The sequence below is a fragment of the Abramis brama genome (assembly GCF_963993115.1).
Source record: "Abramis brama genome assembly, chromosome: 7".
In the NCBI taxonomy this organism is placed as follows: Eukaryota; Metazoa; Chordata; class Actinopteri; order Cypriniformes; family Leuciscidae; genus Abramis; species Abramis brama.
This window is the reverse complement of record NC_139969.1, coordinates 29,341,326-29,355,108: the sequence shown is the minus strand read 5'-3', so window position 1 is coordinate 29,355,108 and position 13,783 is coordinate 29,341,326. Positions and strand designations below refer to the sequence as shown.

General features: G+C 42.1%; 1 long non-coding RNA gene across 1 annotated transcript; it reads right to left on the bottom strand.

Annotated features, from left to right (window-relative positions):
• Positions 1 to 12,922: 12,922 nt before the first annotated feature.
• On the bottom strand, positions 12,923 to 13,360 carry LOC311087733. The gene is made up of 3 exons (XR_014607358.1): positions 13,310 to 13,360; positions 13,142 to 13,192; positions 12,923 to 13,022 (listed from the first exon to the last, which is right to left on the bottom strand). It is a non-coding gene; the product is annotated as an uncharacterized lncRNA (long non-coding RNA).
• Positions 13,361 to 13,783: the final 423 nt, after the last annotated feature.

The window sequence follows — 13,783 nt, the reverse complement described above, 5'->3', positions numbered from 1 at the left end:
TAGTGGTTTTCGTTGCCGTCTGTTTGCGGAAACTTTTACGTTTCTAGTACATCGTTATTGTGTAAACTTACCCTAAGAGTCTACTAATACTTTCAACCAGGAGGCCGGGGGCCTCAAGATGACTTACAATTATTTAAAATAAGACAAAACCAGTATTGAAATAAGTTAAAACAACTAAAAATATCTAAAATATTTGATTTTACCCTTAAATATTGTTGTGGACAATAGTTCAACTCAAAAAGTTTGAGATCAACTGCTCTAATGAGAGTTAGTTACAGTTAGGTAGTTGCAAAATTACTTTTACTTTATAAAATGTCTAAAGTGGACTATCGAAATATTGTAACCCAAAAATATGTTTGTATGGTCTTAAATGATAAAACAATTCTGTTCAAAATGGAAACTAAGTTAGTTCTAAGAAAGATTTGTTGATGTCACTTAATATATTGGTCTATATTTTCCATACAAATCAGACATTCAATGCAAAGTTCTAGGGACTTTTCTTTACAATTAAAAACATCATCTGAATTATAAAACACAGATGTAGATATAAGAAATTGATATTGGACATCCCCTTCAGCATGCTGCTTTCTGTTTCATGACCGGCGGGGGGGGGGCCGAGGGTAACATCACATGGTGTACTGAGTTTCTGTCACCACTTCCCTATTTACACAGACAGTGTGATAGTCATCGTGCTCTTTTCAAATATCACAGACAGAAGGGAAGTTGAGGTGACTACTCAGTACCCCTCACCCAGGACAAAAATGATCATATCACACGTAATATAGTTCTTTTTTTGAAAAGGAAAATTTGTATTTCCTCTGTGAGAATATTGCAGGTTTCATGGCCGGTCAGGTGCTCTGTAAAAATTCTGCGTAATTTACTTCCATTGTCTTGTACCTTTCACCTTTCACCACAATAAGCAGCATAGTGTAAATTACTATTAATTAGGAAAAAACTGTTGATGATACGTGTACATTGTACCAGTCAGAAAACTCCACAATCACCCCAAATTGTCATTTGTTCCTTATTTTGAACTTCATTGTTTTTTAAAAATGAATCCAGTAATGCTGTCAACTATATGTTTGAATGTCAATGTGATCTGAAAGACACATTTAAGTCAATATCACCTTGATGGCAATAAATCTGTGATGTGATATCTATGATATAAGAGTATATGGAGTAGGTACCATTAACCATCACTCACTGTAAAATATGTTAGTAATTTTTACAGAAATACAACTGATTTTACAGTAAAAATGCTACAGTAAAAAGCTTATTAAAAATAAAAATAGTAAAAAATTAAAAATGTTTTAACTTCACATTATATGTAATTTTACTGTAAAATGTGTGTTTTTGGATATAAAAACTATGTATTAACAAATAACTTACAGTAAAAAAAGAAATAAAAAATCACAGTAAAATGACTTTCCCAGAAGTCCCTGCATGGCACATACCATGTTTCTTCTTGTTTTTGTTATCAGTAATGTACATTCAGGTGTTTTGTATCACACTTTCTGTTATTTAATTAAGGTTTATGACATTATTTTAGCATTTGTGTACGACCCATGGCCAAGTGAACAGGCCACTCGATCAACTCTTGGTTCATCGTGTGGCTTTCTGTTAAACCTCCTGTATTATTATGGTGGTACAATTTAAGGTAAAAAGCAGATTTAGTACAAGTAACTTTGTATATTGACATTACATTTTTTTTACAATCACTATAGGACAACTATAGGAGTTTTTCAAAACCCTTCACACAGTGAGCACAACATCAATCTACTGTATGTGGGCTAAACTGTGGATTACTGTATTTATCATTGCATTGGCACAACATGCATTCAGTGACACATCTTTCAAATGACATGAATACATTTTCACTACACAAACACCACCAAAACTACAGGCCATTTTACACGTTTACATACTCTTTTTAAATCCTAACAAAATATGTTCAAATCTTAACATAATACAAAATTGAATAAGGCAGCAATTTGCTACATTTCTACAGTAATGCCATATTGAAATATATTCAGAAAAAAAAAAAAAGATAAATAAAACATAAAATATGAACTACAATCAAAACAATAAAATTTTTGGCCCAAAAGAAAGCATGAAGATCCACCCATTACCCACCCCTAAACCTAACCCTCAGTTGGGTGTAAGCAGATCCTACAAAATGTATGAATAAGAACTTCACCAATTCGCCAAAATGTAAAATAGTTACGAATAGCCATGAGAGTGTGTTGTTAAGTGAAACAGAATGAAATTGTCACGGACTGGGTTGGTGAAAGGAGCGAGGACTCAAGTGCTGAAAACAAATGGGTATTTATTAACAAAAGAAATAAAACAATACTACAAACAAAAACTCCCCGTGGGGGAAAACAAGACAGGCCTCTGGCATCAAACAGGAAACACAAGGGAACATAGACAACAAACCAGCACAGGACTGCAAACACAGGGAGACTAAATAGGGAAGCAAACAAAAGAGGGTAACGAGGAAAGCAGGTGGGGCAAATTAATCAATAATCAGGTAACAAGATGGGAGTGGCTAGACAATTGACAGGAGAGCACATGGCACAAGGAAATACATGACAAGCCATGTGCTCACAATAAACCAGACTATACACAAACACATGACAAACCGGGAATGCCAGAGCTCTGTCACCAACCCAAGATGTAACCCAAACAGAAGTGACAGAACTCTGACAGAAATAGGAGTTAATCATTTTTTTCTTTTCACTTTCGAGTCATTCAGCCCGAATTCCATACATGACGCGCTCACTGAGAGTGAAAACACAGACCATTTTGAGGTATAGAGCCGTCTAGTAGACGGGCCCTAGCCTGCATGATTGTGTTTAGCACTCCTTCTGGGAGGCTAGTAGATACCCGTTGATGGTCCAAGCATGCAGGGACCAGAGCTCCGGGCGAGGATGCCAGATCGAGCCCTTGGCCTGTGAGAGAAGATCCCTCCTCACCGGTATCGGCCACGGGGCAGCGTCTGCCAACTGCATCAGGACTGGAAACCAGGACTGGTTTTTCCAGAGCGGAGCCACAAGCAGCACTGGGTATCCGTTTTCCCTGATTCGCTCTAGCACCTGAGGCATGAGCGTGACTGGGGGAAAAGCATAGAGCAGACGGCGAGGCCAGACGTGGGCCAGCGCATCCCTGCTTCTGGAGAAAAACTCTGGACAGTGAGCGTTTTCTTGAGACGCAAACAGGTCTATCTCCGCTCTGCCGAACATGTCCCACAGCAGCTGGACTGTTTGTGGGTGTAGAGACCATTCTCTTGCCGGAACAATGTTCCTGGACAGTCTGTCTGGTCCAATGTTCAGGTGACCTGGCACGTGCGCTGCCCTGAGCGAGCGCAAATTGTGCTGGGCCCAAACCAAGAGGCGCTCCGTCAACCTGTAAAGGTTTCGGGACCTGAGACCTCCCTGGCGATTTATATAGGCCACCACCGACATGTTGTCCGAACGGACCAAAACGTGGTGTCCCTTTATCCGGGGACAAAAACACCTCAGCGCATAGTCGACTGCTATCATTTCCAGGCAGTTTATATGCAGAAGCTTTTCCCGTTCCGACCACTGGCCGAAGAACGGTCTGCCCTCGAGCAGCGCTCCCCATCCCGAGGTGGAGGCGTCCGTGGACACCACCTTCACACTCGAGGAAGTCCCCAGGCTTACACCTGATCTGTACCAATCGGTCGCTTTCCATGGTTTCAGAGCCGAAACGCATTCTTTGTTGACCTTGAGGCGAAACAGACCAGAGGTCCACGCTCGACGTGGTACTCACGCTTTTAGCCAGAACTGAAGTGGGCGCATGCGAAGCAGACCCAACTGGAGTACTGATGATGCTGAGGCCATGAGACCCAGCATTCTCTGAAACTTCCTGACTAGACTGTAGTGCCGCAGCGGAAGGATCTCGTCATGCTCTGAATATCCAGTCTGCGCTGTGGCAATAGTTGCGCTGTCATAGACAGCGAATTCAGTTCTGTGCCCAGAAAAGATATCTCTTGACTGGGAACCAGCAAACTTTAGAAAATACGCGTCCTTTAGATCTATTGATATAAACCAGTCTCCTTGGCGAATTTGCAAGAGAATTTTCCTGGTTGTGAGCATTCTGAATCGACGCTTTAGAAGCGCTTTGTTCAGTTGCCTTAGATCTAGAATGGGTCTGAGACCCCCGTCTTTCTTCGGGACCAGAAAATATCTGCTGTATAGACCCCCTTTGCTCTGAGCTTGAGATAAAGGCTCTATAGCCCCTTTGCTCAATAATGTCGCTATTTCGGCTCAAAGTAGATGTGCTACTTCCCTCTCCACCGTAGTTTCGACTCGTGTCATGTAACGGTGAGGCTACGAGGGAATTGTAGCGAGTAACCTCTCTTTATAATGTTCAGCACCCATTCTGACACCCCGGGAAGCTTTGCCCACGCGTTCGCATGAATAGCTAGGGGTTGAATGATATCTGGGCTCTGGCCGTGACACAGCGGTGACCGGAGAGCTTTGATATGCTGTAACATTAATGCCGTGCTTACGGCATTCGAGGCGGGGGGGGCGCGCTGATTGCAGCGGGCAGCCTGCCTGCGCTCGACTCTGCTACGGCTTGTTGAGAGAGTGGGGAAAGGCTTGTAATGTCTGTCAGTGCATGTGGGCGCGGGACAGCGGGCACAATCTCTGCACTTAAGACATCGCTGACATGTGCTGGTTTCGTTTTTACAGAAACTGTGAGACATGCAGTGTGTAGCGTTTGTGGGCACTGGGACGTGGGCACATTCACTACATTTAATGCACAATCGACGTGAGTCGATTTTATGTGTGCGAGCCCTGTGTGGCGGGCTGTGTTTGTGTGTAGGGATGAGCACTGAGTCGTGGGCATTTTTTCTACACTCATAACACCATCGGCCGTGGCCGGAACACCAGAAAATACACTCTTTATGAGATTTATCTGGGTCGCCGTAAAAACGGCGTTTGTGTGCAGGCAAACGGGCTGTGGAACCGGCTTGTTTTCTGCAAAATACACTGGAACAGTCACATTCACTGGAACTGAACGAGCGAGAAATTTTGGTGAAAATCCGGCCGCAGCAGGATTTGAACACCGTCGTTTTCCTAGGCGGGCTAGGAATGAGGCCTCGGGCTTTATCTCGATCCTAGGCCGGGGCCCACGTGGCGGGGGGCGGCGGCTAGTAGAACGAGAGCGCGGTCTCGGGTCTCTGGCCTGTCGATGCTGTGAAGTGGCGGCAGTGGGCGGAGGCGGTTGCTTAGAGCTACGAGCAGGCGGCTGCTTCGGGCGGCTTGCTGTAGAGCTGGAGCGTTTTGGCAGAAAATGCTTCATGGCCTGAGACATTTTCTGTACCTCAGCGAATCTATCCACGAAATCTTTGACGGAAGATCCGAATAGGCCAGCAGATGAGATGGGAGCGTCGAGGAATGCGGTGCGCTCTGTCTCCGACATCTCAGAGAGCGTCAGCCAAAGATGTCTCTCTGCCACAGTGGGAGAAGCCATAATCCGCCCAACGGCCTGTGCAGCAGACTTAGTGGCATGAAGCGCGAGGTCCGTGGCGCTTCTCAAGTCTGGCACGCTGATAGCTTCCAGTCCCTCCTCATCAAACTTACGTAACAGGTCGGCCTGGAAGATCTGTAGGATGGCCATAGAGTGCATCGCAGAAGCAGCCTGCCCAGCGGCGGTGTAAGCGTGACTGTGCAAGGCTGAAGTCATGCGACAGGCTTTAGACGGCAGCGCTGTCTTAGCCCGCCGTCCAGCAGAGGGCGGGCAAAGATGGGCCGCTACAGCATCTTCCACAGGAGGAATGGAAAGGTATCCTCTGTCTTTCGCACCGTCCAACACGGAGAATGCAGCAGAGACAGAGGTACGCACTCTAGCTGAGAAAGGGGCTTTCCAAGACTTTGCGACCTCTTCATGAAGCTCAGGAAGAAAGGGCGCGGGTCTTGAAGATGGCGAAGCGCGTTCCCCTTTAAGAAAGCATCCATCCAGCCGATTGTGTGCAGGCTCCTCGGGCGCCGACCACTCTAGGACGAGGCTCGCGACGGCCTGCGCGAGCAGACGCATCAGCTCTGACTCAATGCTGGCTCTCTTCCCGGAAGGTTCGCAAGCAGGGGGGGCGGGGTCCACAGAGCCCGTCCAATCCTCACTGCCCGACGCCAGGATAGAGCAGCTGTCATCCTCCACAGATACAGCTTCCTTGTCGTCATCTATGAGGGAAGCTGGCGGGCGAACCGGCGAGCTTTCGCGGGTTGGAGGAGATTCCGGAACCTACTGAGCACAGCGCTTTTTACGGCGCGGCACCGCAGCAGGTGGAGGTGCAGTCTCGGTGAAAGTCGCCAGGCGAGTCCTCAGAGTCACCATAGGCAGAAGCTCGCAGTGAGGGCAGCCGCCATCAGCGAGCGCGAGAGCTGCGTGATCTTCACCCAGGCAGGAAACGCAGATGACATGGCGGTCCCCGTCGCTGAGTGGGGCTCGGCACGAGCCGCAGAAGGAACGAGGCATCTTGAAAAAGACGCTAGCTCTTTTAGATCAGAGTGTGAGTCGCGGCGGGGAACACACACAGGCAGGAACGGCGACTGAAGGCAACTGAACGGCGACACCTAAAAAGTTTGAAACCTACACATTTATACATAGCTTATTATAACACTGTACACATTCTTGACTGGTTGTTTATTGTTTGTTTATTGTTGTTTTTTTTGCCAACAAAGCTTTAAAACACATTGGATAACCATCCAAAAAGGAATTAAATCAAATTAAATAAAAATAAATACAAATTAACAGAGCACTATAAAGCCACAGAGCATAATAACCATAACCATATAACTTAAATCACAATATAAAGCCTAAAAACAATATTTCACAACAAGCCAGGCTTTTCAAATAAATGAATAATTGTAAAACACACTGTGGCTATATTTTAGGGCCTGCTTTAAGGCATGTTTGCATTAAAAAAAACAAGCTCCCGGACCTTGGCTGGGCTGAGCCTGTTTCTTCTGTCCGAGATAATGACCCCATCTTAGAAAATACTCTAAAATATATAGCCACAGTGTGTTTTATGGTTATTATGCTCTGCGTAAGCCGACCGGTCTCCACCGGCACCGAGATCAACGTTACCTACTGCCTACTATACGCTACTATACAGTACATCTACTTCCGTACCGTGATTCCCACAATGCATTGCGGCGTGACGCAACGATCCCGAGCTCTATGGGACTGACAGGAAGAACGAAAGACTCGGACTCGAACCCGAAGACTCGAGAGATGAACTAATCATTTCAGTTTCCGCTACTGACAGCATAGCCTCTATGGGACTGATAGGAAGAACGAAAGACTCGGACCCGAACCCGAAGACTCGAGAGATGAACTAATCATTTCTGTTTCCGCTACTGACAGCATAGCCTCTATGGGACTGACAGGAAGAACGAAAGACTCGGACCCGAACCCGAAGACTCGAGAGATGAACTAATCATTTCTGTTTCCGGAGTCCGGACCGGACCTGTGTCACACGGCCCGGCCCAGCCCCGGCCCAGATCAGAGTCAGACACAGACGAGTCGACAACTAACGTCTCGACACGAACCCGAAGACACGAGAGGAGGAGAACAAACGTGATAGGCCTAAATATGAAGTTGCAAAAGAAAGAACATCTCAGATCAGGAGGTGAGGTCAGATGAACTAAAACTGCAATAGCCTGAACTTAAGACTCAACAAACTAATCAATTAATTAAACATTTCAGTTTCTTATAATTCTTCTTCTTATTTTTTACAAATGTAATCAACATTTTCACAAGTAGGCTACTATATGTGTTGGGCTATTTAACATGTAATTTTAATTATATTCTGCTGAAATGAACGAAATGAACGAAATGACTCGAAAAAAGATTCGTTCATTTTGCTGAACGAGACTCAAAGATCCGAGTCAGTAAAATGATCCGAACTTCCCACTACTAGCGCACAGGTAGGTTAACTACTGAGGGAAAGAAAAAGATCATCACATGGGGATTTCTTGCATCATGTATGTATCTTACTGTGTATTTGTCTCAAACAGCTGTCCCTTCACTGCAAACAAGTTGAAATTGGCTAGCCTAAATCCCTGATTGCAGTTAAGCCTACGAATCTCAGCATTTTTGGAGAGAATTAAGGAAATGTAAGTATTAAAATTTAATCTGGCATAATTTAGTTTACAGTTCAACTGAAATGTTTGAATGTGCTGACAAAAGGGTATTACTTACAAATATATATATTCTGAATTATAGTATGATGGCATATATCATCATTGTCACGGCATACAACTGTGACAATGAGCGCTTACCAGGGTCAACTAAACGCTGGATTTTCAAAAGTATTTGAAGTTCGCGGCTCCATTGTTGCCGTAAAATTGCTTAACGTTCTTGAATGAATAATTTATTAGATGCAGCCAGTCTGTTATTGTAGGGACATCAACATCATATATTATCACGCCCCTAAACATGATGCAGAACAAAACAAACTGTGATTGGTTGCGTTACATGTCAGTCAAATGTCCTCTTGGGTGGTCCTTGGTCAAGAAAAGCTGCAATAGAGTCTAGTGATAGGTCTGGCTAAACAAGACTAAGTTCTGAACAGGATAAGTTAATTTAGGTTTAGGTTCATTTATGTATTTTTCCCAAAGGTGAACAAAATGCTTATTCCCAAAGATTGGCTTATTAAAGACTGATTTTATGATCACTTTTACTTCAATGCTGTGAAAAAGATGGAGGAGTACAGACATTGATAATAATAATGAGAACTGTTTCTTGAGCATCAAATCATCGTATAAGAATGATTTCTGAAGGATCATGTGACACTGAAAACTTGGAGTAATGATGCTGAAAATTCAGCTTTGATCACATGAATAAAATAATATTTTTTAAATATATTCAAATAGAAAACAGCTGTTTTACATTGTAATAATATTTCACAATATTTGCTGTTTTTACTGTACTTTTGTATCAAATAAAATATTTGGTGAGCATAAGAGATTTCTTTCAAAAACATTAAAATGCTTAATATTTTCTAAACTTGGCCACCAATGTACATCAAGCCAAAAATGTTTTGGTAATAAGTGAAATTATTTTGAAGGTGGGGAAGTGTGTTATGTTACCTAATGAGATTGAGAAAATAACTGTTTTATCCTATGTTGGACATTTCCTTTTTGACTGCTTTAAATTGTATTGTTCTATTCTGGATTGAATTTAATTGTTGATATGTCAGTCATAATAAATAAGATAATCAACCACAGACTTTATTTTTAGATGCCTTTCTTAACACAGTGTGTGTAGCCAAGGATAGCACATAATGTGGTAATGTTACACGTTTACACATCTTTTACACATATTTTACACATCTTTATGTTAACCTTTCTGACACATTTAGTGTGTTAAACTCATTAACACAGTGAATGAGTTGAAATTAACACAAAACTAGTAGTCCTGGAGCTCACCCACAAATGTGTTAAAATTTAACACAGGTTGTGTCATTTTTGACACATTCTTTCTAAGAGTGTACATGGAACAAGAGTATATTTCCCAGTATTTAAAAGAAATTGCAATAGTTACTTGCCTTGAAACATGTAAGCCCAGACTAAAACATCTGCACTTTTGTTATAAAAAAATAAATGCATAGATATGTAAAATTTAAAAAGCCTATACAGTATGTATTGGTACAGTATGTACCATTATTTCCTAAATTGCTCCCAAATGTAAGATTGTTGTATCATAAGTACCTCTTAGTTCTATAATACTTACAGTATAAATAATTTGTAATTCTCTTGGTTGTTACCCCTTTATTCCCCAAACTTTACATATTGTTCCCTTATACTTACATGCAAATACTTTATAGGTACACTATAATTACCGAAAGTTACACTGTAAATTTGTCTTAATTACGCAGTACTTTCCGGGCTGTAATCTAAGCGTTACCAATACTTTTTATGCTTATGTAAATGACTTTTGTTGTGTTCTTTTATCCTGTTATAACTTTATAAACTGTATAAACTTTAAAAAAAATTTGTTTTTAAATATGGCTTTTGACAGTTTGTTTGAACCTAAGTGTAACATCCATTGTGATGTCTGTGTATACAGTTCTACAGTAAAGTAACATTCATTCAGCACTGAGGGTGATTTTAAACCTGTACCTTGTATTATTTGCTACTGAATGAACTGATTGTTAAAAGTACTAAGTTGAAAGAAGATCTAACTGTTGTGTTTTGGTGATTTAACCAAATGTTCTCATTACATATCACAATGATCTTGTGTTTTGAAACAATGATTATGTGAAATGAAAATATGTGCAACTAGAATGAAAGCATGAGATCAGGTTTTGAAAGAATGATCAGTGATCAGTTTAAAGTTTTGTACAAAGAGTTTTGAAAATGTACCCCTTACATGTGAAAATAGTACCAAATAAAAGCAATTTAAAAAAAAAAAAAAAGTGAAAAGAAAACAACAATGTGCATGGATAAAACATTTTTAATAAATAATAATACAAATTAAAAAAGGAATAGTCAGATTTAATGGTGATTTTAACAATGCTTATAATTGTGTTAAATCAGGCTCTACTCAGGCATTCACATGTAGTGTGAATCAATCTAGTGCGTCATAATACACGCTCAGGCTGACAAGATTCATGTGGCTGAGACGTCAAAGCAGAGGTTAACAGTGTATAAGCACACATGCAAGCCACATCCTTTCATCAATTCACTCTGTTCGGTGATGTAGGTACTGATACCAAAACAGCACAAATGGAGGTCGCAGGATTTAGAAAGGACAGCACATTTAAACGTTTCGAAACACGTAAGCAAAACATTTGAACCACAAATACACTATCGTTTTAGCTGTCTCATTCACAGATGCATATCTTAGACACAGAAATTGCACCTACTCTGGGAAAACCCAGAAATGGCAAAGTCACTTCTTAGGAGTAAATCAAGACGGTACAGGAAGGTATTGATTGACATCTGTTTTAAACTATAATTAAGGGCTGTGAACTTCTGGATATAAGGCCTTGTGTTTGTTTTCCTTCAGACTGTCTAATGCTAAAGTGAATCAGTGCATTCAGTCTCTTGAGAAACTATCTTTATGTAGCCTAAGTTATGACTCTAAAAATTATAATAACAGTATTTAGAGTCGACATTCAGTCACAACACAAAATTCTGTCCAATTGCACACTAGACAAATGTTTGCAAAAATAGCATGACATATATAGCATGTCACACTCTGCGTCGTCTTTTTTTAAAAACATAGGCCACAACCTATAATAAACCTATAATACATCCAAAATGTAAAAATATGCAATCTACTCCTCTAGATGTAAAATTCTCATAAAGGTCACATATCAATCCACTATTGGTCACATGCCTTCACATGACACAAATTGAGGAAACAGTTCACCTAACTTGAACTTTTCCTGTCTCCAATATTCACATCAATGGAATGAAAAGTGAAGTGTGAATGTGATCACCCCTTTAAAGGGGTCTTCAACAGGGGGTCCTTAAAGGGGTATTCAGTAGTACCACAATGGTGTTAGACACTGCACTGCTATCTCTCTTGTCTCTGAGTTTTATGTAATTTACAATGATGCTAGTGAGTTTTAGAGAGAAGTCTATACAATAATTATTTCCTTAATCTGTCCTTAAAAAAGAAACAACTTGCATCACTACTCAGGATTTTCTCAATCATCAAATCATCCCATCTTGTGTGTGCTAGTGACAAACAAATCCTTTGAGCCAATTGATTGGTAAAATGATTCACTGTTTCGAAGGACTCGAAACGCCACACACTGGTGACACCTGCTGGTCAGAAACAAGCGATAGTGCAAATAAATACAATAGAACCCAGATACAAAATACACATTTTCTCTCTGTCTTTTGTTCCCAAATGAGGGATGGAGAAGCTGAGACAGGAATCTCTGTCCCGGCCAACGCAGGAACCTCTGGAGCAGCTGTGGCAGGAACAGCTGTCACAGGGAACCTCTGGAGCGGCCATAAGAGCAACTTCTGGGACCCTTATGACGGTTGACAGGGCATTTTGGGACTAGTGTTACCAAGGCTTGCCAGCCCTGCAAGATGATAAGGTGTGGGGGGGGGTCAGTGAAACTTTTCAAACCATGAATGGTTAAGAATTTCATCCAGTTCAATCCGCCTGCTTGGGTTCTGCTGCAGGAGCGATCCAATCAGATGGCAGCATTCTGTGCAGAACAATGGGAGAGCAGGAGAGATAAGGTCAGAAATTCTTGGAAAATTCCAACCACTTGGCTAAGATGTTACTTTTCCCGCCCTTTTTTTGTACGGTTTAGAATCACAATTGGTCTTCTTTGTTGTGATGAATGCCATCTTACCATCTGACAAGCCAGGTTGAAACCATTTCCCCCGATCGATCGCCAGCAGGTCGTTGGTTTCTGGATAGCGTCCACACACCATTACGAACAATAGCACTCCCAGCGACCACACAGTGGCAGGTTTCCCGTGGTACCTGCCCTCCATTTTGTACTCAGGGGGGAAGTACTTTCGTGTGCCTGAATGAAAGACATTTTGTCTGAAGGGTAAGCTTCCAAAACAGTGGGGTATAGTTGAACTCGTCACAAGAATAGAAGTCCTAAACTACAGGTTTGATGCATAATACATACCACAGAAGACGTCATAACCAGATTCTCTCAGCAGATCCCTGCACCCGAAGTCAATAAGCTTGACTTCAAGGGTTTCTGAATTGATCAACAGGTTGTTCAGTTTAATGTCTCTGTGAAAGACTCCACGGCGACAGCACATGTCAGCGGCGTAAGTTGCCTGCCACATGACAAGCCACGCTAAGTCCTCAGCGAGGGTCCCTCCAAAGCGATGGACATAATTCCCCAGATCTTGACATGGCGAGGGACGTTCCAAGACCATAATATACTGGTCAAGCTGCTCCTGCCATTCCAGCAGCTCAATGATGTGAGGAACTTTAGCATCCTGACTGACCAGGATTAAAAGGCCGACCTCTAATGGAAGGGGTGTGGGATGGCCAGGCTAGAGGAGAGATAATTTTTAGGACTGTTCGATGGAGCTGCTTTCTCAAATAAAGATTTAGACCTGTCTTGGACTAATTGTTTACAATGAAGAACTGTGAAAAGAAGTAGTCTACTTACAATCTTGATGCGTCGCGTGTTCCTCTTCTTTCTGGCAAATTTTATGGCCACCTGTCCAACACAACAAATACTGGTTACACGTGCACAAAATAGTGGACTTGAAATGGACAGAGTGAGATCAAACAATTTGCTAGCTAAATATTATAAGTAAAATTACGATTACGATACCTCAAGGCCATCCTCCAAGCGTGTGCCTTCATAGACGGCGCCGAATCCTCCCTTCCCGAGCATTTTGCCAATTTCATATCGGCTTAAAATGTTCTGCTGATTTTCATGGAGAGGGAGATCAAGTCCGATAGAAAGAGGCTCCTGATGACCATGATCTGCCACAGCAGAGACAATGTCCTGTAGAAGATTGGGATCTAAAGCGGGGAATATCAAATGATTCTTCAGTTAGGGGCATTTTTTGATTATGATTATTCTCATAACGAGGTTATTTGATTTACCTTCAATGCCTCTCTCATATAATGGCACAGCAGTTTGGTCCTGCACTTTCTCAGCCTGACCTGGGCTGCCTCTGCGGTCGAAGAAAAACAGAGAAGACTCCTCCTCAACACTATCAGTCCTCCTCCTCTTTCTCTCCGGCCTCTCTTCCTCCTCATCAACAGTAACGGGCTGATGGTCCTCCGCCACACTGCTGCT